Here is a 25,207-nt window from a genome sequence, read left to right as displayed (position 1 = left end):
CTACTTGTGTTCCAAAACTCCAAGGACACCTTATGCGTAGGTGAACATTAAGAGAAGGGCACTATTCATTGGTTAAAGAGAAACCACCCCATGGACCCTCCAATGGAAGACCCTGAAGAATTTGGAACGTTTCTTACTTAATCCCATCGGACAAAGATAAGTCAGCCATTTTCTTTGATGCCATTTTGAAGCAAGATTCAAGAAGCCATTTTGATGACCCTTTGATGCTTTTTCTCTATCCCAGAGAGAGAGACTTTAAAGAATTCTCACCCTAGAGACTTTAACTGTAACTTTACCCCGTCTTGCCCATACGATAGCTTTTGTTCCCCCATTTTCCTTGCTGCTGCAAGGAAAACTTGCTTTAAACTTTGCCCCTTGAATTCTGCCCCATGCTGATCGAACCGGTACCTGAAGGACGAAGACTTACCTTGAATGCTGATTGTATTTGGTAATTATGAAAGGATAAATTTATTATGCATTGTATTTTCCTTCTTAGGTACCAACTACTTATTTTGACAGAGCCCAAGCTAGAAGTTTTCTAAATTTATGTTGACTAAATTCATTTTGCATGAAGCCCCACATGCCAATGCTAATCAGAGGTTAGTTGAGGTATTCATTTGATGTACAGTGCTGAATTGAAATCTTGTTATGCTGACAAATGTATGTAATTAGTCAACTTCAGTTACTCTTAATAGTAATTTGCATTGCTATAGCTGAATGCATTATAATCCAAGTTTTGCGTAGATTGCGTTTCTTCCGTCGCTATGGACAGCTTGTAATGTTCGTATACGTATATCATTTGATTTTGAGACTTACTTATATTGTGTTAGCTTTGTTAATATAGGGAAATAAACTCATTAACTTTTAATAAACAGGTGTGGTTATTCATGACTGAAAGGTCATGGTGTGTCTAATTACTGATTTTCTGTTAACTAATTTGTTGATTGATTACTAATCGAGTATTGGTTATTGATTTTAAATGATTTTTAATTATTGATATGAGAGATCCGACTATTTTTGGATGAGGAGAACTCAACCCGGTCAAAAGGTTCACCGACCTCCGGCGTGTCCAAGTATAAGTAATTTATAAGGACTGCACGCACTATCAGTAGATGGTAGCAGAAATTGATGGTTTCGCCCTTTGGGACCCCATTCGAACAATAGACGGATTCAAGGTAGAATTTTCTTTAATAAAACAAGTTGGAGAGATGATGATGCCCTAAATCCCCAATGACTTTCCCGGAATCTCGGAGCTTGCGAATGAGGAAATGGAGGTGTGAGGATGTTTTCGGCGTTTCTAGTGACGGTATGAGTGAAGTTAGGGTTTCGCGCTTGCATAGCTTACGCCGCAGATGAATTGTGAAGTTTGAGAGGATTTTAGGGGGTTACGAACTCCAATCAAAATTTTAGAGGACTGCTACTTCAAAGCGTGAGAGTAGGGAAGTTGTCGAACTTCATATGTGTGTAGCGCTTTGTGCAGGAAAAATTGTCCACGTGGTTGTTGATGTTGAAACGGGCCCTGCGAGGTCAAGAGACTCCGGAGTATGTTGAAAAGTATATGAGACAATTGATTGATGTTGTAATCTGTTCGGTTTAATAAGTTGATCGGGCGTGGTCAACGACTCAGTATGAATATTGAGGAATGAAAGGAAATTTTCAACTTTGAGATTTGACGAATACTAAGGTGCACTAGAATAGTTCATTGATCAGTTGAGAGTAAAGTTTGCGGGTCAAATTTTGCTTGCGAAAGTGGGAAACCGAGAAAGATGGAACAACTGCCGAGGCTAGTAAAAAATCCCTAAGGTTTCTGAAGCAATTGTATTACCTTTCCTGTAGTAAACCGACAAATTTGTTTTCTTCTTTTGATTAGTGCTCGCCATATATTGCAGAAATTAGTTTTTGAGTGAAGCTGAATGAAGGAGGACAAGCCGCAAGACTTTGTTAGGCGCAGTGTGTGAGTGTGACGTCAATAGGAGCCGCGCTGGGATAGATTGGTTGCTGAGAAGGGTTGCGCATGGATTGGACGCAGTCCGTGAAGCGCAATTGGTGGGGAAAGGCAAGCGAAGAGTATTCCGGGAATTAAAGTCACTTATTGATTACATTTTTTTGAGAAAATAAAAGACGGAAAGATGAAATTTTTCAAAGCACTTAAGAGTGCCTTGAGGGGAGATGTATATATTAAAGCAAATGTAGGAGAAGAAACACCGCCTGAGGGTACACCAGCTTACATCGTGATTGAAGAAAAGGGTGTCGCACCATGTCTTTGGTTAAAACAATGGTGTAAATTAAAAGAAAAGCATGGAAGTGTAGCGTTTCCCATCCATGGGACGTTTAATTTAAGAATCTTGGAGAATCTAAGATTTGTGCTATATGACATGAAAATACCTCCAAGACCAGCACAGTTCGAAGCATTAGCAATTTGGGAACAAATGGCTAGAAGCCAATTACAAAAGAAATTTGAGACAAGAGTGAAAAAAGTAGAAAAGACACTAGCGGATGCTAGGTAGGATAGTACCCAAAAAGTTTGGAGATCAGACATATTGCAGGGAATTAAATTGTTTTCAGCAATCACTGACGAAGCAGAGATGGAAGGAAAGAAAGCTACCCATCAAACAAACAGGAGTCAGTCCAGAGATAGAGAAAACAATAGAAACTCGAAAAGGTCAGACGAATCAGACGATGAGGAGTTAATTCTGCAATTGCTAAATGACCACCCACCACCATATGTGGAAAACGAAAATGGCCCAAGCACTAGTACTGCCCCTCCAGAACCAATACAGGGTGCTGTAGCCCCGAATTTGAGAATATTGCAGAGGCAAAGTAGTCCCGATATGCCTTTTACACCAGAAATACCACAAGTTCAGAGAATATATCCTGACATAACTAAACTGAAATCTGTTAGTGATTATCAGCCACAGGTTCAAAGGAGCTATTATGATGAGCACAATTTGGAAATGACTTCTAATTTAGTGGTGCAGGGAGGACAGAATTACCAGAGACCGACACTGATTCAAACAGAACCAACACAAATTGTGGTGCCTCAAAGGTAGATGCAAGAAATGCCAAAGTACATTCAAACAGCAGAAAACCAGTCAGACATGCCAGCAATGATGAACCATAATGTGGGAATTAACATGCCACAGAATTTGGGTCACAGACAGAATCCGGATGCAATATCTTTGCCTACCACTCTAGGTCCGCCAGTACCCTTATATATACGAGCAAAACCAAATGTATGCGATCAGGGTGTAATGACACAGAATGAGACAGGAAGGAGATACATAGAAAATACCCAAGAAACGACTCCGGTAGGAACACTGTCAAATAGATCTGGGTCTTTGTTGGAATTTAGTCCAATTCCAATTTGTGTTCTGTCAACTGTGGTAAGGTTAAGTCCACCACTAATAGTACCGCTAACTTCAAAAACAGAAACATTACAGAAACCATCAGTAGCAGTAGACGTAGATGCCACATTAATGGGACTAAATGCACAGCAGTTAACACAATGGTTGAACAGCCTGAATTCCCCACAGAGTACACCCAGCGGGAAAGGAGAAGAATATTTGAATAAAATAAGATTGGGCATGGAAGCAGATGAACTAGTAGAGGGAACGACGGGTCTGAACAGGTTAGAATCATACACAGAAGAAGAGCTGAGGTACATTTGCCCTAGAATTACAAGAGAAGTAAGCAGCATACATAAGAGGTTACAAGAAATTGCAGACAGACACAAAATAGACATAAGTAAAACCAAGCACTTGGGCAGAAGTTACAGCTTGGACTTCGAGACAAAAGATTTTGAACACTTGAGGTCTGCAGGAATGAAAACACACCTTAAAGAGATACTGCAAAGCGCGCAGGTTTGGAGATGCTTAGACAAATGGGAGAGTAGGTGGGTTAAGAAAAAGGATAAGAAGAAAGAAAGTACCCCAGATCGGAATAATAAAGCACAACAGAATGATGATCTTATAACCATGTTACCAATGAGAGAAACAGCAGGGGGAAAACTTGTCCATGAACCATGGCACAGGTGTGATATTCAATCCTTTACAGATGATTACCCTAAGTTAAGAGAGAAACCGATCGAATGGTATCAACAAACAGATAGATTTGTGAAACTCGCAAAATGTCTTTGGGAATACCTGAATACTTTGTTCGAAATTGCAGTTCCGGCAGATTTGTTGGAAGATTGGAAAAGGGCTGTAGATTGGCCAACAAGTGACCAAGAAAGAGATAGGGACACAAGTGCACCATCGCCTAGGGTAATGAGCATGTACCATAAAGTGATTGAGTACCTGAAAACAAAAGTTGCGTCGAAAAATGTAGATTGGCAGAAGATTGACAGAACAGCACAGGAGGTTAAGGAGTCGATACATGTGTACTATGAGAGATTGTTGAAAGCATTTAAAAACCACAGTGGCATGGAAACAATTGAGGCAAAGGACATGCTCCATTTTGTGTTCAGATTTGTGGAAGGATTAAGACCCGAAATCAGCCAGATGATTAAAATGCATTTGATTTGTTGGCAGTCAAAATCGATCGATGAAGTGTTGAACTATGCAAAATACTGCAGTGATGAAATTGAGACAAAGCAGAAAAGGTTGAAAGAAAAAGTGATGGTGATGCAGATTAGAGCAGCTCAGACAGGTTTGCAAGGTTTCCAACAACAGTTGCCGCAGCAGCAACAACAGGGAAATGCTATGTTTCAGCCACAGATGAGAGGCAGAGGCCGAGGAGGTTTTGTGAATAATGGTCCTGATTTAAATACTGTCGCGATTCCTAATGGTTTACAGGCAATGAAGAAAGTGATGCCATGTCACACGTGCGGAATCGTCGGACATTGGAAACGGCAGTGCCCAATGTTGGTGCAGGAAGGTGTAGGTCAGCAAAATAATGATGTCAATACATTTCAGAATATGAGAGGACCAAAAATGAGAGGTCCGAACCCAAATTTCCAAAACAATGTAAATCAGATGCAGGGTCTACAACCCATACAACCACAGCAGGTGCAAATGCCCCGTGTACAAATGGTACAATCGCAGCCAATGCACCAGCAGTTTCCTATGGTACCTAATCAGCAAATGCAAGTACCCTTAGCACCAATGAATCAGCAACAAGTAATGCTTCCTCAACAGGTTACAGGTCAAGGAATGAATCAAAATAACACAATACACCAATTCCCGTTACACAGTGAGAATGGAATAAACAATTAATGGGAGAGTGAGAGTTCAAATGAGGAGGGAAATTGTATGCTTGCAGCATCTTTGGAAGTTGATCAAAAGGGACCATATGTGGAGGGAAGAGTTATGGGTCACAGCGTTTCATTTTTGGTTGACACAGGAGCTACACGCTCTACAGTCAGAAGTATCGAATTACCAAATTTCCCACTTTCAGGGAGAACAGTTCAAGTAGTGGGAGTAGTAAATAGGTATCTGACAAACCCAATTACAGGTCCAGTGCAAGTCAAAATTGGTAACTTTCAAGGGTTCCATAAATTTGTGGTGTGTGACTCAAGTCCGATATCCCTATTAGGGAGAGATTTATTATGCAAATTGGGATGCTCGATTATGTACTCAAATAATGGAATTAAAATTCAGACAAACAGTGATGAGGAAGAAGAGGACGGTTTAGAAGAAGACGAAGTGGAAACTGTTGATGAAGAGTATCCCCTGATTACTCTTTATCCTATGCTCAATGAAGCAGATATTCCAGCTGAGTTACAAGAAACAGTTGAAAAGGAAGTGTGGGATATGACAGGGAAGGAAGTAGGATTGGTCAAAGGCGCAGAACCAGTGAAGGTGACTGTAAAACCCAATGTAAATTTTCCCCAGACTCCACAATACCATATGTCACAAGACACTCTCATGAAAGTCGCCCAACTCATTGATGAATTGGTGAAACAGGGAGTACTGAAAGAAGTACTAAGTAGTCCGTGTAATTCACCAATCATGGGACTAATAAAACCAAGTGGAAAGGTCTGAATTGTTCAAGATTTGAGAAAAATAAATGACATAATAGTCAAATGTTGTCCGAAGTACCAAATCCAGCTGTAATAATGTTTCAAATTCCCTGTGATGCAGAGTGGTTCTCAGTCATCGACTTGTCACAAGCATTCTTTTCTGTGCCTCTTCATGAGGACAGCCAATTTCTCTTTTGCTTCAAATTCCTGGACAGAGTCTACAGTTGGTGTCGAGTTCCTCAAGGGTTTTCGGAGTCACCATCAATTTTCAATCAGATTCTAAAGAAAAATCTGGAATCATTGGAATTACCATTTGAATCAACCTTAGTACAGTATATTGACGATTTACTGATTGCATCCAAAACAGAAAATGACTGTACAGCTGACACTATTGCCCTACTGAACCATTTGGGAAGGAATGGACACAAAGTGTCTCCTTCAAAATTGCAATTCTGCCAGAAGAAAGTGAAATATTTGGGTCACCAAATAGAGAAAGGGTCAAGGAGAATAATGAAAGAAAGAATAACGAGTGTACTTCAAATGAGTCCACCCAAAATGAGGAAAGAGGTGAGGACATTTTTGGGAATGGTGAGCTATTGTCGCCAATGGATTCCCAATTTCTCAACTCTAGCTAAACCTTTACTGAAACTGACCCAGAAGGATGCGCATGATGAAATAATGTTGAAAAGGGATGAAATGGATGCCTTTATTGAATTAAAGGAATGCATGTGCAGAGCTCCAGCTTTAGGTATGCCTGATTACACAAAGCCTTTCACATTGTTTTTTCATGAATGTGATGTATGTTCCTTGTCTGTCTTGACTCAAGCCCATGGTGGCGTAAACAGACCAGTAGCATATTTTTCAGCTACTTTGGATCCAGTCGCAGCAGCCTTACCGGGATGCTTGCGTGCTGTAGCAGCAGTTGGTATAAGCTTAAACCAGAGTGAAGGAATAGTGATGGGACATCCTTTAATAGTTATGGTCTCTCACTCAGTCGAAATACTTTTGACACGTTCCCGAACACAGCACATGACCGGTGCTAGACTTACAAGGTACGAGACAATAATTTTGGGATCAGCAAATGTGCAATTGAAAAGGTGCACCACATTGAATCCAGCAACTTTTTTTCCCAGTGAAAATGTTGAAATTGAAAGTGTTGATGAGATAGAGCACGATTGTTTTCAAGTGACTGAATTTTGTACTAAAAAAAGACCTGAGATCAAAGATACTCGATTGGAAGAAAATGATCAGATTATTTTTGTTGATGGTTCATGTTTAAGAGATGCACTAGGAATATTGAAAGCAGGATATGCTGTATGTACAATAACTGGTGTTCTGGAAGCATCTTGGCTTCAGGGAGTTTACTCTGCACAGGTAGCGGAACTAGTAGCCCTTACTAGAGCTTGCCAACTTTCCGCATTAATAAAAGTCACCATTTACACTGACAGTCAGTATGGATTTGGAATAGTGCATGATTTTGGGCAATTGTGGTCACAAAGAGACTTTATGACCTCTTCAGGATCACCAGTGAAAAATGGTGAAAGAATAAGAGAATTGTTACATGCTATCCAGTTGCCAGGAGAATTGGCAGTGGTAAAATGCAGTGCACACTCAAAATCACAAGACTTTGTTTCTTTGGGAAATGGATAAGCAGATCATTTTGCAAGGTTTTGCGCATTGAACTGTATATTGCTCAGAGACTAATGGAATTTGATAAATGAGCCAGAACTTGAACCAAGTGAAGCCTTTGCTCTAAAAGTTGTGGACTCAATAGAAGAATTGAAATTCCTACAAAATAATGTTAGTAAGGATGAAAAACTCTCATGGAGCAAATTACAATGCGTAAAAAAACCCAGATGGTTTGTGGGTTTCAAGTGAAGGGAAATTAGTTTTGCCAGACAGTCTCCTGTCCCAAATAGCTAGGCTATACCATGGACAAGCACACATTGGAAGAGATGCCATGATCAGATTATTCAAAATTGATTGGTTTAATCCCAAATTCCGCCAAGTTGCTGAAGCAGTTTGCCATTGTTGCGTCATTTGCCAACAAATGAACGCAGGGAAGGGAACAGTGATAAATTTGAGCCACATTGGAAGAGCAGGTGGGCCATTCAGCAGGATGCAAATGGACTTCATTGAGATGCGTATGCATGCAGGCTTGAAATATGTGTTGGTGATTGTGTGTACTTTTAGTCACTGGATTGAAGCATACCCTACACGCAGAAATGACAGTCTCACAGTTGAAAAACTACTCTTGAGAAAACTAATACCACGTTTCGGATTCCCGATCTCTTTAGAATCAGATAGGGTAAGTCACTTCAACAACGAAGTCATCAAATTACTGTGTGCAGCACTGAACATTGAACAAAAATTGCATTGTAGCTACCGCCCTGAAGCATCAGGACTAGTGGAGCAAATGAATGGCACGCTGAAATCAAGGATGGCGAAAATATGCGCATCCACAAACTTGAAATGGCCTGACGCATTGCCCTTGGTGTTAATGTCAATGAGAAACACACCTGATAGAAAAACTGGACTATCACCGCACAAAATTCTCATGGGCAGAGCCATGAGACTTCCCGCAGTTCCTGCAAATGCTCTTGTAAATATTACAGATGATATGGTATTGGACTACTGCAAAGGTCTGGCTGATGTGGTCCGTTCTTTTTCTCACCAGGTGGAGGCAACCACCTTGCCACCGATCCAAGGTCCAGGACACACCCTGAAAGCAGGTGACTGGGTTGTGATAAAGAAGCACGTGAGGAAGTTGTGTCTGGAACCCCGTTGGAAAGGACCTTTTCAAGTGATTCTGACAATTACCACCGCTGTGAAGTGTGCGGGAGTTCCCAACTGGATTCACGCCAGTCACACGAAAAGGGTGACGTGTCCCACAGAAGAGGAAATTTAAGCGCTGAAATTACCAACAACTGACAGGAAAGTACCAGGCACTGAGACAGAAGGAAGAGAGCCTGAAAGTGAACAAGAAGAAATAGAGACAGAAGAAATATTCTCTGAGGAAGACACAGTCGATCCTTTTGAGGACAACAGAGAAGAAGCCTCAGGAAGTGACAAAGATCCTGGAGGTGACAAAGATCCTATCACAGGTGAAGAAGCAGGAGAGCCTAATAAGAAGAGGGCTTTCCCAGAAGCAGACGATACAGGAAAAGAAGGAGAAAACTTGATTGACCTCCTAGGGGAAGGAGACAAGACAGAGCAGAGTGAAATTGTTCAAATTCTTCCAGAACCGGTTGCAGGTCCATTAGGTGAAAACAACGCGAAACGGAGACAAAGCATATCAAAGACTAAAGAGACATTGAATGAAAACAAATGGCCAAAATTGAAGGAGAAAAGAAAAGAAGTGTCTATCGTAATAACAACATCGAATGAAGAAAAAGACACAGCCAAAGAACAAGACATAAGCGAAAGAGAATCGAAAGGAGATGCAAAACTGAAAAGGAAAAGAATACCGGGCAGAAGATATTCTGGTCCAGAGTGGGCGTACACAGCCACTAACGATTGGTCAGACGAATTTCTATCTCTTAGGGCCAGATGTAGCAAAGCTTTAGTGACTCGCAAACGGCGAAAATCACCGTTTGCGAGTCGCTAAAGACACTTTGCTATGTGAAATGCATTTTGCGAGTCGGAACCGACTTGCAAAATGCATTTCCGAGTCGCAAATAGGAAGGGGTGTTCCCTTCCTATTTGCGAGCTGCACTGGTATGCAATTTCATTTGCGACCGCGATTGTGGTTGCAAATGAAAGCGCAGTTACCATCCACTTGAAGTGGATGGTAACCCAGTCACACATGGGAAGGGGTCCCCATGGGACCCCTTCCCCTTTGTGTCTGGAACAAAAAATAATTTTTCAGAGCAGGCAGTGGTCCAAAGGACCACTACCTGTCCTGAAAAATACCGAAACAAAAGGTTTTGGTTTATTTTTCAAAGTGCAGCTCGTTTTCCTTTAAGGAAAACGGGTTGCACTTTGAAAAAAAAAAAACTGCTTTATTTAAAAGCAGTCACGGACATTGAGGTCTGCTGACTACAGCAGGCCTCCATCCCCGTGAGTGCCCTGAATCGCTATGGGGTCGCAAATTGCGACCCACCTCATTAATATTAATGAGGTGGGTCTTTGCAACCCCATAGCGACTCGCAGAAGGTGTCTGAGACACCTTTCTGCATCCCAAATTGCGACTTGCAATTTGCGAGTCGCAGGGACTCGCAAATTGCAAGTCGCAATTTGGGAATTTGCTACATCTGGCCCTTAGTCTTGAAAACGAAGAAGCAGAACGACACTTTGGTACTTGAAAAGTGAAATTTCATAAACATTACCGAATAAGACATTGATAACCTGATTGATTTTTTAACCAAATAAGACATTGATAACCTGATTGACCTTTGAAACAGATTTTGAGGCAAAGCTGCTAAACCAATAAGAGACCAGGGGCCAGATGTAGCAAATGATTGCGACTCGCAAACGGGCCGATTCGCAATTTGCGACAGTGCAAAATCGGAAATGGGATGCAAAAAGCCCATTTCCGACTCGCAAAAAGCGATGGGACCCGTTTGCGAGTCGCATCCGGTGCGACCCCATTTTGCAACCCGCAAATTGCAAGTCGCAATTTGCGAGTCGCAAACCTTATGCAATTGCAACTCGCAAATTGCGACTAGTCGCAAAAAGCCCAGTTTGCATGTCCCATTTACCACTAACTCAGAGCAGGTGGTAACCATTACCAAAGTATAAAAGGGGACCCAGAAGCCATCTGGGTTACTCAAGATGGCGGAGATATACCTGATAGCAGTGAGGAGGAGAGTCTACGCAGCCCAGCAGAGGAGGAGGAGGGGCCACAGACAGGAGAAGATATATAGAACCAGGCAGACTCTTTTTCAGCAAACTGAAGAGGAGATCTATGACAAATACCGCCTTAGCAGCGCAGCCATTCTAGAATTAATAGATTTACTGAAACCACAGCTAGAACACAAGACTCTGCGTGGCTGCGCCATCCCTACGCATGTGCAAGTACTATGCGCACTGCACCTCTTGGCCTCAGGGAGCTATCAGGGGGTCATTGCCGTGGCAGGTGGGGTATCCCAAAGTGCAGTGTCAAGGTTCCTCAGGGCATTCCTAGATGCCTTAGTGACGCACATGTCTCACTTCATATACTTACCAAGGAATGAGGCAGAAATTAACAGCACCAAGCTGGACTTTTACCGCATTGCCCACTTTCCTCATGTCATAGGGTGTGTAGGGACACACATTCAAATATGCCCCCCTGCTAATCTGGAACACATTTTCCGCAACAGGAAGTGTACCCACTCACTCAACATACAGGTTGTTTGTGATGCCCATTATGTCATCACGGACATCGTAGCTAAGTTGCCTGGCAGTACCCATGACTCATTCATTTTTAGGCATAGTGGGATACATCAACGCCTGGAACGTGGGGAATTTGGAGACGGTTACCTCCTACGTAGAGCCACAGACACTTGCAGACATACACACAGGTCACTGTGCACGACTATCTGGACTTCCTAACCGTGTACGTTTGTGCCCAACAGGTGACAGTGCATATGCTCTCAGGCCTTGGATCATGACTCCGTTTTTAACTCCCAGAACTGAATCAGAGAGGCAATACAACAGTGCGCATAAGAGGACCAGGAACCTGATCGAGCGCACCTTCGGACTGCTGAAGGCAAGATTCAGATGCCTCCACCGCGGTGGAGGCGCCCTCCAATACACCCCCATTACCGCTTTCAAAATCGTGGTTGCATGCGCCATCCTCCACAACATAGCCACCCGACGTGGGCTACCTCTCACCCCTGCAGACCCAGATCCTGATGATGAAGAGCAAGAACAACCACATCGCCATCATGGGGATAGGAGTCTAGCTAATCAAGGCAGACTGAGACGGGACCACATTGCAACGCAATATTTTGGACGGTACGTGTCAACTCCCACCATACTCACCTATTAACCATTTGTTAAGTGGAACAAAAATAACTGTTTTATTAATGTCATGAAGAAACTATATACAAGTTGAAATTGTCCATGGGCAGGAAAATGCCAACCAGTCATGTTGCACATTAACGCCATGTGCCACATGAATCTGTCCTGGCTGTTATTTATGATCTCCTGCCCCTCCTGCCAGCCTGGCTGGTCCCTGCTGCATCCATGGTGCTGTGCCTACCACTCCTCAGCACCCTACTGTGAGTGGCAGAGACACTGCTCACAGTTGAGCCCTCCTCCCAGGTGTATTTGTTAACTTCCTGGCTGTGATGTCATCATCATGTGCCAGGAAGTGTTTCCAGGGTGTTCTGTTATGCTTTCTGGAGTGTTCTGCTGCATCTGCAAGCAATTTTGAAGATATTCGCAATTTGCGACACCCACTCGCTAATTGCGAGTTCGTTTTTTGCACACTCGCAAACAGCGACCTCGCAAACTGCGGACTCGCACACAGCGTTGCGAGTCCGGCTGCGAGTCGCAAAATCGGATCGCTTTTTTTTCAGGCATTCCAATTTGCGACTCGCATTTTGCGAGTCGCATCAACTCGCAAAATGCGAGTCGCAATTTTTATTTTTGCTACATCTGGCCCCAAGCTGCTAAAGAAAACCGTGTGTACTTTGACCTCGTTCATCCTTCATATATATATCTGCAAATTTGATTTGATAAGGTGTCTTCAGCTTTCTGATTCTATATAGATCATGACAGACAATACTACACAAGGACATAAAATTAAATGTTGTAAATATATGTATATAGGTCTAATAACTGCATGTGTACTAATAATTATGGCATTAATTCTTGGAATGCATGCTTCTACTTTTAAAACTACTACTGAACTAACTCCTTTGAAGAAACTCGAACAAGACAAAAAATATTTGCATGACAAGAAAGAACTCTCCTCTAATGTCTTCTATCGCTTGCTGAATGAGTATGTTGAGACAATGGATGCGAAAGATTGTTATGTGTGTACACAAATACCTACCTCAGTAATAGAAGGGGTGACATATCATAGCATGCCTCTTACGTATGGAATAACATGTAGCTTGTTACTAACCAGATTTTATGGCCAGGACTATATTCAATACTTCTATTCCAATCATGATGTTGTATTTTCATATGTCCCCATAATTGAGTACCTGAGTAAAGTAGCAAGAGATTATTATATAAAATTAGTTAGGGGTTTCTTTGAACCATTATCATCTTTTTCCACAGTTCACGAACATAAAGAAAACCTTACATGCTTGCTTTCACCCGTAGAGAAAAGCTTTTTAGATCACACTGAAGATAGAAGGAAAATGGTAAAGGAAAAATTAGAAAAAGAATTACACAAAAGGACATCTGTAGATAACTATGCTTTTGCTGCAATAAAGACACTAGGGAAACTGGCTTTAGATGCAATACATATAGGGAAGCTTTGTATATATAGACCTAAATCATATTATGACACAATCTTTGTAGGAATGAGTGAATGTAAACACATGTTTTTATTCCAGAGTAAATGGACGTTCATGTTAAATGGCCTAGATCCAGCTACTCCAGGAGTATACTATATTTGTGGACTCAATGCCTATTATCGTCTTCCAAAGGGATGGTATGGGAGATGTTCTTTGGGAATAGTATTTCCAAAGATTTATCAACTAGACGACTTAAAGAACTTTCCAAAGCTGTCTGAATTACATCGTATTCAGAAAAGGGAGACAGCTTCTGGTGTGGTAGGAGATATATTTGGAGAAATGATTCCTTCTGTAGGAGTTATATTGAATTCAATCAAAATACGAAAGTTGTCTACAATTGTGGATAACATGCTGACAAAATTCTCAGGAGCAATGATCCTGATTGATGCTGAACTTGCTGCAGAAAGAGTTATGACTCTTCAAAATCGGCTTGCTTCAGACATTCTTTTAGCAAAGAATGGCCGCGTTTGCAAACTGCTTAGTGCACGTCACTGTTGTTCATATATACCAGACAACAGTAGACAAATTAGATATATACTTACAAATTTAACTAACGATAGTACAGATTTGAAAGAATTGAAAGAACCAGGAGTATGGGAAAAGGTTGGAAAAGGATTTGCTTCCGCGGAAATTGGCTCAGCAACATTTGGAACGGAATATTACTGAAAATAGTAAAAGGGATATTAATAATATTAATTTGCTTAATAGGTATTTGGGGAATATGGAAAGCTATTAAATTACTGAAATCAAGAAACAAGAGAAGAAGAGAAAAGAAAGAACAAAATTAAAATAGTAGAAATATACAGGGAAAAATCAAAGGGAACAAAAGGAAGAGGGAGATGATTGAAATGAAAGATTACTAAAACAGAATTTTAATGAAATAAAATTTGTGATGGAAGATTTGATGTGATGACATAATTAGTCATCAGAGGAGGGATTGATGAAGCAGAAAAAGAAAGGCTACTAAACATTCATTTATCATGTAACAAAATCGTATAAGACAATGTGATTTTAGCAAAGAAAAATAATGTATGTAGGAAAATGAGCCCACAAAGTAGTTCGCCATTATTATAAACAAGCTTAATTAATCATGAAGAATCGACAATGTAGTAATCCGTCATAATTGCAGATGTATTTTAAGAATTTCTTGTTGTAACTGTTATATGCTTAGCTTAAATTTAGCAGAGGCTTTGGCCTAGTTGCCTGGTCTCAAATTTAACGGTGTGGTTTTCACTTGTGTAACAAAGACGTGTTTAAACTTTAAAACTGTATTTTTCCAGTAGAGTGACTAATACACTTATCTCAAGGTTTCGTGGTAGGCAAGTTTCATCCCCTTTGAAGCAAGGTCAGTTTCTGCAGGTGCAGACAATAAAGACACTGATGCAGAATTAATTGGCAACTTTGTTGCTACTTGTGTTCCAAAACTCCAAGGACACCTTATGCGTAGGTGAACATTAAGAGAAGGACACTATTCATTGGTTAAGGAGAAACCACCCCATGGACTCTCCAATGGAAGACCCTGAAGAATTTGGAACGTTTCTTACATAATCCCACCGGACAAAGAGAAGTCAGCCATTTTCTTTGATGCCATTTTGAAGCAAGATTCAAGAACCCATTTTGATGACCCTTTGATGCTTTTTCTCTATCCCAGAGAGAGAGACTTTAAAGAATTCTCACCCTAGAGACTTTAACTGTAACTTTACCCCGTCTTGCCCATACAATAGCTTTTGTTCCCCCATTTTCCTTGCTGCTGCAAGGAAAACCTGCTTTAAACTTTGCCCCTTGAATTCTGCCCCATGCTGATCGAACCGGTACCTGAAGGACGAAGACTTACCTTGAATGCTGATTGTATTTGGTAATTATGAAAGGATAAATGTATTATGCATTGTATTTTCCTTCTTAGGTACCAACTGCTTATTTTGACAGAGCCCAAGCTAGAAGTTTTCTAAATTTATGTTGACTAAATTCATTTTGCATGAAGCCCCACATGCTAATGCTAATCAGAGGTTAGTTGAGGTATTCATTTGATGTACCATGCTGAATTGAAATCTTGTTATGCTGACCAATGTATGTAATTAGTCAACTTCAGTTACTCTTATTAGTAATTTGCATTGCTATAGCCGAATGCATTATAATCCAAGTTTTGCGTAGATTGCGTTTCTTCCGTCGCTATGGACAGCTAGTAATATTCGTATACGTATATAATTTGATTTTGAGACTTACTTATATTGTGTTAGCTTTGTTAATATAGGGAAATAAACTCATTAACTTTTAATAAACAGGTGTGGTTATTCATGACTGAAAGGTCATGGTGTGTCTAATTACTCATTTTCTGTTTAACTAATTTGTTGATTGATTACTAATCGAGTATTGGTTATTGATTTTAAATGATTTTTAATTATTGATATGAGAGATCTGACTATTTTTGGATGAGGAGAACTCAACCCGGTCAAAAGGTTCACCGACCTCCGGCGTGTCCAAGTATAAGTAATTTATAAGGACTGGACGCGCTATCAACTCCAGTAACACAATTCATGGCTGGGGGAATTACTAGTTTCATGCTCCAGATAAAGTACAACTGTACTTCTGTTTCATTTTACAACATGAGCCCAGAAATGCAATAACTATAAATTTGTAGGTCCTGGGGTGTGATATTATAATACCCTGTCTCACCTTTCCTTTCCATCTGCCTTTTCACTTTCAGGTTCTCTGTCCAATGTTTTCGGGCTCTCTCACTATTTACACCGACATTCTTCTGTGTTTTGTACTGGCACATCTGTCTCTCTCACTCACTTTCTCTTAGCTTTGACCTCTGTTCTGTTTCTCGTCTTATCCTGTTTCCTCTTAATGATTTTTCATGCTCCCTGTTTCTGTCTCTCTACACATTCTTTCTTTTAACTCCTCTCCTTTTTCTCTCTTGTCACCAAAACTCTTTCTTTCTTTTACCATTCCCTTCTCTGTTTCTCTACACTCCCAATTTGTCCATCTGTTCTACTTTCCAAAACTTCTGTCTCTCACAGTTTTTTCTTTCCATTGTATTTTCCGGTCTCACTCATTACTTTTCTTTTCCTTAGGCTCACTGTTTCCAGTTCCTGGATTTAATCCATTTTCCTTTTTTATCTCAGTCTGTTTTTTTCAATCATTCTCTCTTTTCTTCCTTGTTCATACCTACTTTCCGAATTATTCCTTTTCTTTCCTTTCCTTTATTTTCCTTTTACAGCTTCTTTGTTTAGCTTCCTTACCTTGATATGTTTCACTGTCACCCACTGTGAACCTCTCACTTCATCTCTAGGTGTTATTGTTTTCCTCTGTTCTTTCTTCATTAGCTATTTCAAGATGTGACACTCTCATTCCCCCCGCCACAGGCTTTGTCTTGCAGCCCTCCTTTGTTCTCACTTCCTCTCTCCCACTGGTTCTTAAACTATTGTTGAGGTAGGGGAAGTAAAATCATGATTTTAATATACTATCTGTAAAGAAGGAATGTTAACCTTCAAGCCAAGCAAAACTTCATGGAGGGCCAAATTCACGATCCTAGTCAAGCAGCAACTTTCCCTTCGGTCAGTCTCTTCACCACAAGATGCTGAATCATCTTCAGAACCTCAGCTACTCATGGCAGCAGACAATATTTTATCTTTAGACACATGAACATTAGCCCTCTTTGTTACCTGTCACCCAAGCCACACTTTCCCACTCATTAAGAACTTCGCCTTTTGAATGAAGTTGAGCAGATTTATAATGGCTATGTCCATAAGCATCTTAATTTCCGGTCATCAAAGTACTACTTGACACCTGTTAGAAATGGGGTCTCTAGTTGGCAGTCGGATTGCACCTGTCCATGCAGGGGACCTCACTCTAGTCAGAATAAGGTGGGGAACCCAGCTCAGATAATCCCTGCTCATCCCCTTGGTAGCTTGGCAGGGGCAGTCAGGCCCCTGAAGTCACACGTTGCTGATTGAACTCGCTGGCGTTGATGGCATTGGGGCTGCTGTGCTAAGCAGAATGATGCAACATGCGGTGCCCACAGGTCACGTTGCAAGCAGCAGCTCCATGATGGCATCCTGCAGCATCAGTGAGACTAGGGCTGTGGTGTGAAGTGGGGTGGTGTGACGTGTGGTGTCTCCAGGTCACGATGTAAGCAGCGGCGATGTTGTTGCTGAAGCACTGTCGTTGGTAGGCCCAAGGTGGTAGTAGGACAGAGGGCAGGCTTTTTGCGGCGTCCATTCATCACGGTGCAGACAAGGGCATCTGTTGATGATGCTGGAGTCGATAACACTAGGTGCGGTATGGCACGGTGCTTTGTGTACCTCATGAACAGTGTCTACAAGCCACAGTGCAGGCAGCGGCATCAGTGTCAGCATAAAGTGTTGTCGTTGGGGATGCCAAAGCAGTGGTCTGAGCACGGTGACGCGGAGTGCGTGACCCAGAGGTCACTGTGCAAGCAGCGGCTCAGTGACAGCGTCAAGTGGCGGTGGCGGTGAGACCAGGATTGCAGTGCAATGTGGGGCACTGCTCCATGTGGCGTCATCAGGTCGTGGTGCAGTCAGCGGCGTCGTTGATGCCGTCACAATGGTTTATCTTCTGGTGCAGCACAAAACACACCAATCCCAGTGCTGTGGGCAGATGAAACTGAAGACTTTTATATCCATGAGACTTCCAACAGGAGGCAAGCTCTACGCCAAGCCCTTGGAGAAACTTCACAAGTAGGATACACAGCAAATTCCAGTCTTTGCCCTCTTTAAGGCAAAAGCAGTAACTGCAGGCCAACCCAGCAAAGCACACACAGCAAAGGGGCACTACTCCTCCTGCAGCTCTTCAGCTCTTCTCCTTGGCAGAGGTTCCACTTGATCCAGAAGTGTTCTAAAAGTCTGGGGTTTTGGGTTATACCCCATTTTGCCTTTGAAGTAGGCAAACTTCAAAGGAAAGTCTCTGTTGTTGAGAGGATCCTGACTTGCATAGGCCTGGCCCCAGACACACACCAGGGGGTTGGAGACTGAAGTGTGTGAGGACAGGCACAGCCCTTTTAGGTGTACGTGTCAGCTTCTCCCTCCTCAGGCTAGCCCAGGAGACTCACCAGTATCTACAGGCTACATCCCAGCTCCTTTTATGTCACTGTCTAGAGGGAATTCACAATATCTCAACTGTCAGTCTGACCCAGATGTGTAATACACAAGCAGGAAGAGGCACGGAATGGTTACGCAAGAAAATGGCCATTTCAAACTGACAATCTAAAAACCTTTACCAATAGATGTGTGTTTAATTTGTGAGTTCAGAGACCCCAAACTCCACATCTCCATCTGCTCCCAATGGGGAATTGCACTTAAACGATATCTAAAAGCAGTCCCCATGTTAACCTATAGGAGAGATAGGTCTTGCAATAGTGAAAACTGAATCAGGCAGTATTTTACTATCAGGACATGTAAAACACACCAGTACGTGTCCTACTTTTTAAAAACACTGCACCCTGCCCATTGGGCTACCGAGGACCTACCTTAAGAGTGACTTACATGTAGTAAAAGGGAAGGTTTGGGCCTGGCAAGCGGGTACACTTGCCAGCTCGAATTGGCAATGCAAGACTGCACACACCGACATTGAAGTGGCAGGTCTGAGACATGTTTTACAGGGCTACTCATGTGTGGTAGCACAATCAGTGCCTCAGGCCCACTAGTTGCATTTGATTTACAGGCCCTGGGACCACATAGTGCACCTTACTAGGGACTTATGAGTAAATCAGACATGCCAATCATGGATAAACCATTCACCAATACAATTTACACAGGGAGCACTTGCACTTTAGCACTGATCGTCAGAGCTTAAGTGCACAGAGCCAATAAACCAGCAGAAACGGAGTCCAGCATACCATAAAAAAAGGAGGTCAGAAGGCAAAAAGACAGGGGTAACACGCCAAAAGATGCCAGGTCTAACAACACCCGCTAGTCTTTTCTCATTAGTCATGCAGCATCAACATGGCAGTCAGTATCTCTTTCTACGTGAGTGACGTCTTCCTTTCTAATGCTGGATAACCCTTAACTCTCATTCAAACACTTCTCCACTCCAAATGTGGTCAGTACACTAAATATGGAAAAAGTGCACCTTTGATTGACACAAGTACCTTACTGGTGATGTGCACTTTTATCTGAAGAAATTACTTATAGTATGGATGGAAAAGTGTAAAGCTTTTAACTTGGGGAAAGATTTAAACCATGTTGTGGGAGAGAGTTTGCTGCAAGAACATGACCTGCAAATATTAGCACTGTGATCTACTTTCCAAGTCTGAGTTGTCATTACATGACACTTTTCGTTTCTAAAACAAATGACAAAATGCACTTGTCCTGAGCATTATATGCCTATTGGCATTCCCATTATATCACACGTATTTGATGTTGGGTGATTTCAACAGCATGTTTGCCATTTTTGTAAACCATGTTAAAGATTCTTAAATAATACTTCCTGACCTCAACCCTGTATCTAAAGCTACTGTCTTATACCAACAATGTATGTGGTAGCATTTTCAACAGGATTTGAAAAAATATGTTTCTGTAGAGAGTATTTGCTAGAGTTTCAGCCTCTTGGTGTTTTTTTACTTTACAGGTCAGACCCACGTCTGGGCATACCCTTCCCAATTGGGGCGACATGCAAAATGAACAAATGATGGACGGAATGCAGAGCAAATCAAACATTCACCCCCAGTCACAAAGATCTGGTTTTAATCCATTGTTTCTTTGCTCACCATGCCACCCCAGGTCCATCTTCTGTTGTTTTTTTTCATAATTAGTCAAGGCACGCCTAGCATCACCTCCATTTCTCTGTGTGGAGCAGGGATCAAGCACTAATTGATGCAACTTAATTAGTGCCCGTCCACTGCTCCCAACATGATAGAGGTACTGTTTGTTGTTTTTAACTTTGAGTGCCCCACAAACAGGAGGCTTGTGACTGGCAAAAACATGCCCAGTAGGAACAAAATTGCAAAGTTTTATTTTTTGAAGCTAACTTTATTTTATTTCGCCAAGTCTTCTTTTCTCAGTTTCTTCTTATATTTTCTTTTTTTTTTGCTCTTAGGCGCTGTTGTAAAAAGATAACAATTAAATTGTTTGAAATATGCAAGATCCATTGCATTGCAAATACTTGTTCCTGTAATGATTAGGAAGATAATGGAGCATCTTGTTATTGGGCAACTTGCCCCACTAGCACCTCCTACTAAATTTCCTGGGGTCGTTTTTTGCCTGACGCTTGTGTGGATACGCTGCAGATGTGCAGAGCGCTGGTGTTACTGGCACAGAAAAGACATTCGAAGGCAAGTGAATGTGCTCCACCTGGGTCTCAAATAGACCAATGCCAAGAACATTACTTTCCTGCCTCCTTGCTTTACCTAGTTTGAAAACATGCTGCTTTCTTTAAACAGAATTTGTGCTAAATCTCTGCAGGTAAGGGCTCCCCCTTCACTCCAGACCCTTCTAATCTTACATTTAGGCTTTCCCTTCCTCTCGTTGTATGAAACTATGTTGACAAAAATAGGCCCGGACGGAGTTATAATTTTGCTTGCAGAATGGGTAGAATTTGGTAACTCTGTGTGCATTTGTAACAGAATTCTTGCCAAATTCCACCAAACTGCATGTTTTGGAATAATTCTGCCTTTCGCGCCTTGTGGGAGCAAGATTTTCCAGCCCCTGGCACGATTTCCAATAGTACCAGAGTATTCCGGCTCCATTTTGTATTACCAGCAGTCACAAGCAGTTGGGGCTGCTTCTTGAGTAGATCTTCTACTTAGAAGCAGCTAAATCACTTGTAAATATGTTTTTGAGTGAATATGCTGGGATAGTTTTTAGGGCGAAAAGTATTTTTTTTATTTTACTTTTTTTCAACAGGAAGGAAGGTCCACAAACACTTCAACTTCTTCCTTTGCAGAATGCTCCTTCCATTGCTTTGTCTATTTCCTGTTAGTTTTTATTTGGATTTCAAGGTGAAAGGATCACTCTCTTTGCCCGCAATTGCTGCTGCATATATACCATTGGATGTTAAGGACTTTGTTTTTGTGACATATAACAAGCAAGTTAAATAAACTTTTGGACAAGGGTGTTGTTTGAAAGAGGGCATGCATCACTATTTATCTGTACGTTTTATTAAATTTTTAAATTTGATCATGGTTGTGGTGGGTGGCCTGGAGTTGCAGTGGGGGCATTTTTTGCATTCATTTTTTTCAGCTTTTATAGGAGAAAAAGGGTTGTACAGTTAAGTACATTTTCTCCATGTTTGTGAAATTTACACTATTCATTAATATTCCCATTTGGCCTAGTTTGCCCATGGGCCATCCAGCTAGTGCTAAGCATTGGGTACATGAAACAACTGTTTCTGTGGTATACGTTGTTTTTAACCATTGATCATTTAGGCCAGGGATTGCATTGGATAAAATGCAAGATATGGGGCCAGATGTATGAAGAAATGGCTTTGCGAATCGCAAATAGCGATTTTTAAGAAATCGCTATTTCCGAGTCACAAAAGGCCATTTATCATAATTGCAATTCGGAATTAGCGATTTCTTAAAAATCGCTATTTGTGGTTTGCAAGGCCCATTTACCGAATCGCAATTTGCATTTTCGCAAATTGCGATTCGGTAATTGAAAATCGCAAATTGCGAGAAAGCACACCTGCTGGAGTCTGATGACATCACAATCAGGAAGTGAGTCATCCCAGGCAGTTTCAGGTGCCACACCCAAACCAGCACTCAGAGAGAGTCAGCCGAGCCACACTGAGCAAGCCTCTGGAGAAGGCAGCAGCACATCTGAACAACCATGGACACCTCTAACCAGAGAAAGGAGAAAGGAGAAAGAAAGCGTAAGCTGAAATTTATCGAGCAAGAGCTGGAGGTGCTGACAGAGGAGGTGGTCAGGAGCCATGACCGGCTTTTGGCAAAAGCTCACTCCAGGTGCCTGAGAGTGAAAAAAGGAGACTCTAGGCAGACATACAAACAAAGATCTGCGCTATTGGAGTGGCACAGCGCTCGGTAGAAGAAATTAAGAAGAGGTGGTACGACCTGCGGTCCCGTGCCAAGGAGAGAGTGGCAAGACAACTGCAGGAGGCCAGGAGCACAGGAGGCGGCCCACCCCCAGAGTCACCCTCCACCCTGATAGAGGACCTAGTGGAGTCCACACTCCTCCCTGAAGCAGTCAGTGGGGTCACTGAGATTGACACCTCTGGCAAACCAAGTATCAGCAAAGGTAAGTGCAATATTGAATTGTAACCCCATATGTGTATGCACAAAAGCCCCTTAGGAATTAGCAAGTAATGTAAAACATTGTGAGAAGTAGTCCATTCCACATCTTAGAAGCAGCACAACAATGCATTATGGGAGTGGCAGTCCACAACCCAGAGCTGAAAGTAGCACATACACTGTAATTAAGTAGCACGACACCCAGAAGAACACAACACCCACAACACAGTGAAGAGAAGTACCTGTACCTTTATTACCATTGTGTGACCGTAATTGTAACAAACATAACTGACATGCTGCATATTGTTGTTGCAGGTGGGCCAGGCCCAGCAGCCACAGCATATGGCAGTTTAGGGGAGACTGACACCTATCCTGCTTCAGACTCCAATACGAGTGGGTCTCAGAACATTGCGGCACTCCGACGAAGGCCCAGGGCACTGCCACTGCCAGAACTCAGTCAGGACTCCGATGAGCAGCAGGAAGGCCCACATACACCATCCCCAACTGGCAGATGCACCCAGATGCAGGAGCCCAGTTCGCAGCAGACCACAGCACCCCGCAGGATGGCTACAAATGCAGGTGCACAGGTGTATGAGGCAAGTGAGGGAACCTCCTTCTTTGGTGGCCTGGAATCGGCTATGTTGCAGCAGCAGCGCCTGCAGAATAAAAAGATCACTGCATTACAAAAACAGATGCAGCAACCTAATGCCAACATGGGGGCCTGCATCGCCAGCTGGAATGCCTGAATGCAAACACTGAACAGCTGCATGAGGGACAGGTCCAGGCATTGCAGGACACAAGGGAGCTCACTTCTGCTGTAAGGGAACTATGTCAGGAGCTGCGCCATGACAGGGTGAGCCACCGCAGGCAGGAGCGACGCTTCATAAACATGTTCGGGGGATTTTGTCGCTCTGTGACTAGGCTGGCTGATTCCACCTCCCAAATTTCACGTCATGCAGTGGCTGCACAGGTTGAGGCAGCACACAGCAGCAGGGATGTAGCTCACGGACTAGTCCAAATCACAAATGTGATTGACAATATCATGGGAAACAGGTCAGCCACACCTAGTGAGCTTGGACTGGGGGACACGGAGGACACATCCAGCCTCAGCAGCCTAGCTGTGCCCGCAATGGACACCAGATGGCGCAGTGCCAGGCACAGCACTGCGACAGAGGCAGACAATCGAGGTGCCAGTGAGGCAACTGGGCACTCGAGTGGCATGCGTGGCCGAAATAAGTGACTGTAGTGGCCACAGGGGACTGTATGTGTGTCTGGAATGAGTACACTATGAAGGAATAGTGCTTTACGGTGAACTGCTATTGGGTTTTTTTAACTCACTTTTGTTGGTATTCGTTGGACTAACATTACCTGACATTAAGGTAATAAATTTACGCACTACAGGTACATTTGTCAATGCATTTCTGTTTACATACTTACATCTGAAATGGTTGTGTGTGATGTCAGCATGCCTTTGCCTTCCCTCTGCTGCACTGGTCATGTCTGCTGGCTGTAGGGGTGGTATAGGATCATCATCCTCATCTGACTCTGGCTCCGATATTTCCACAGGTATGCCCCTGGTGGTAGCTATATTGTACAAGATTGCACAAGTAGCCACTATTCTACATGTTGTCTCTGGGCTGTACTGTAGTGCCCCTCCACTTTTGTGGAGGCACTGGAAGCGACTCTTCAGCAGGCAAGGTGCGCTCCACCACGTTGCGGGTCGCCCTGTGTGCTGCATTGTATCTCCGTTCAGCAGGTGTTGTAGGATTGAGGTAGGGCGTCATCATGTAGGTGCGCACTGCGTAGGCACTGTCTCCTGGAAGGGACAGAGGGTATATTGAGTAACTGAGACATCTGACATTAGCACGCCATCAATGCGCCAGTGTACAGAGGGACAATACCTAGTAGATATCCTTCTCCAAACTCCCCAGCTAGCAGTCTTGTGTGAATGCAGCTATGGCGAAAGATGTACGAATCATGGGTGCTCCCTGGTATCTGGCCACGAGATCAGTTATGATGTAGGAGGCATTGCATATCACCTGTATGTTCATTGAATGTTGGTATTTACGGTTGCGGTACACATACTCTGTGGCTGATGGTGGACAGATTGCAACATGTGTCCCATCTATGGCACCTAGGACATGGGGGAACTGTGCTATCTGGTAAAAATCTATTTTTGTCTGCTGTATTTCCTGTGGGGTGTGGGGGAATCTGATGTACTGGTGTATCCTGCTCAGCATGGTGTTAATTAATGCATTGAAAAATCTAGAGAGGGTACTCTGTGAGACCCCTCCAGCTGCTGCTATGACCCCTTGATAGCTCCCTGAGGCAAGTAGGTGGAGGGAGCATAATACCTGCACATGGGTGGGGATACTATGAGTCCTATGTGTTCTGCGCTGCAGTATGGGTTGTAGCTCAGCTATCAGATCAAGTATCATGGCTGAGTTCAACCTATGCCTCTCAAATATTTCCTCCTCAGTCTGGTCAAAAAGTGCAATGCTCACTCTGAAAATGCGCTCCTGTCTCCTCTTCCCTCTCCTCAAACCTGCCAAGATCCTCATCCTCCTCACCCTGATGTAGAGTGCAGCC

Source organism: Pleurodeles waltl, chromosome 5 (genome assembly GCF_031143425.1).
Source record: "Pleurodeles waltl isolate 20211129_DDA chromosome 5, aPleWal1.hap1.20221129, whole genome shotgun sequence".
NCBI lineage: Eukaryota > Metazoa > Chordata > Amphibia > Caudata > Salamandridae > Pleurodeles > Pleurodeles waltl.
This window is presented reverse-complemented; position numbering follows the sequence as displayed.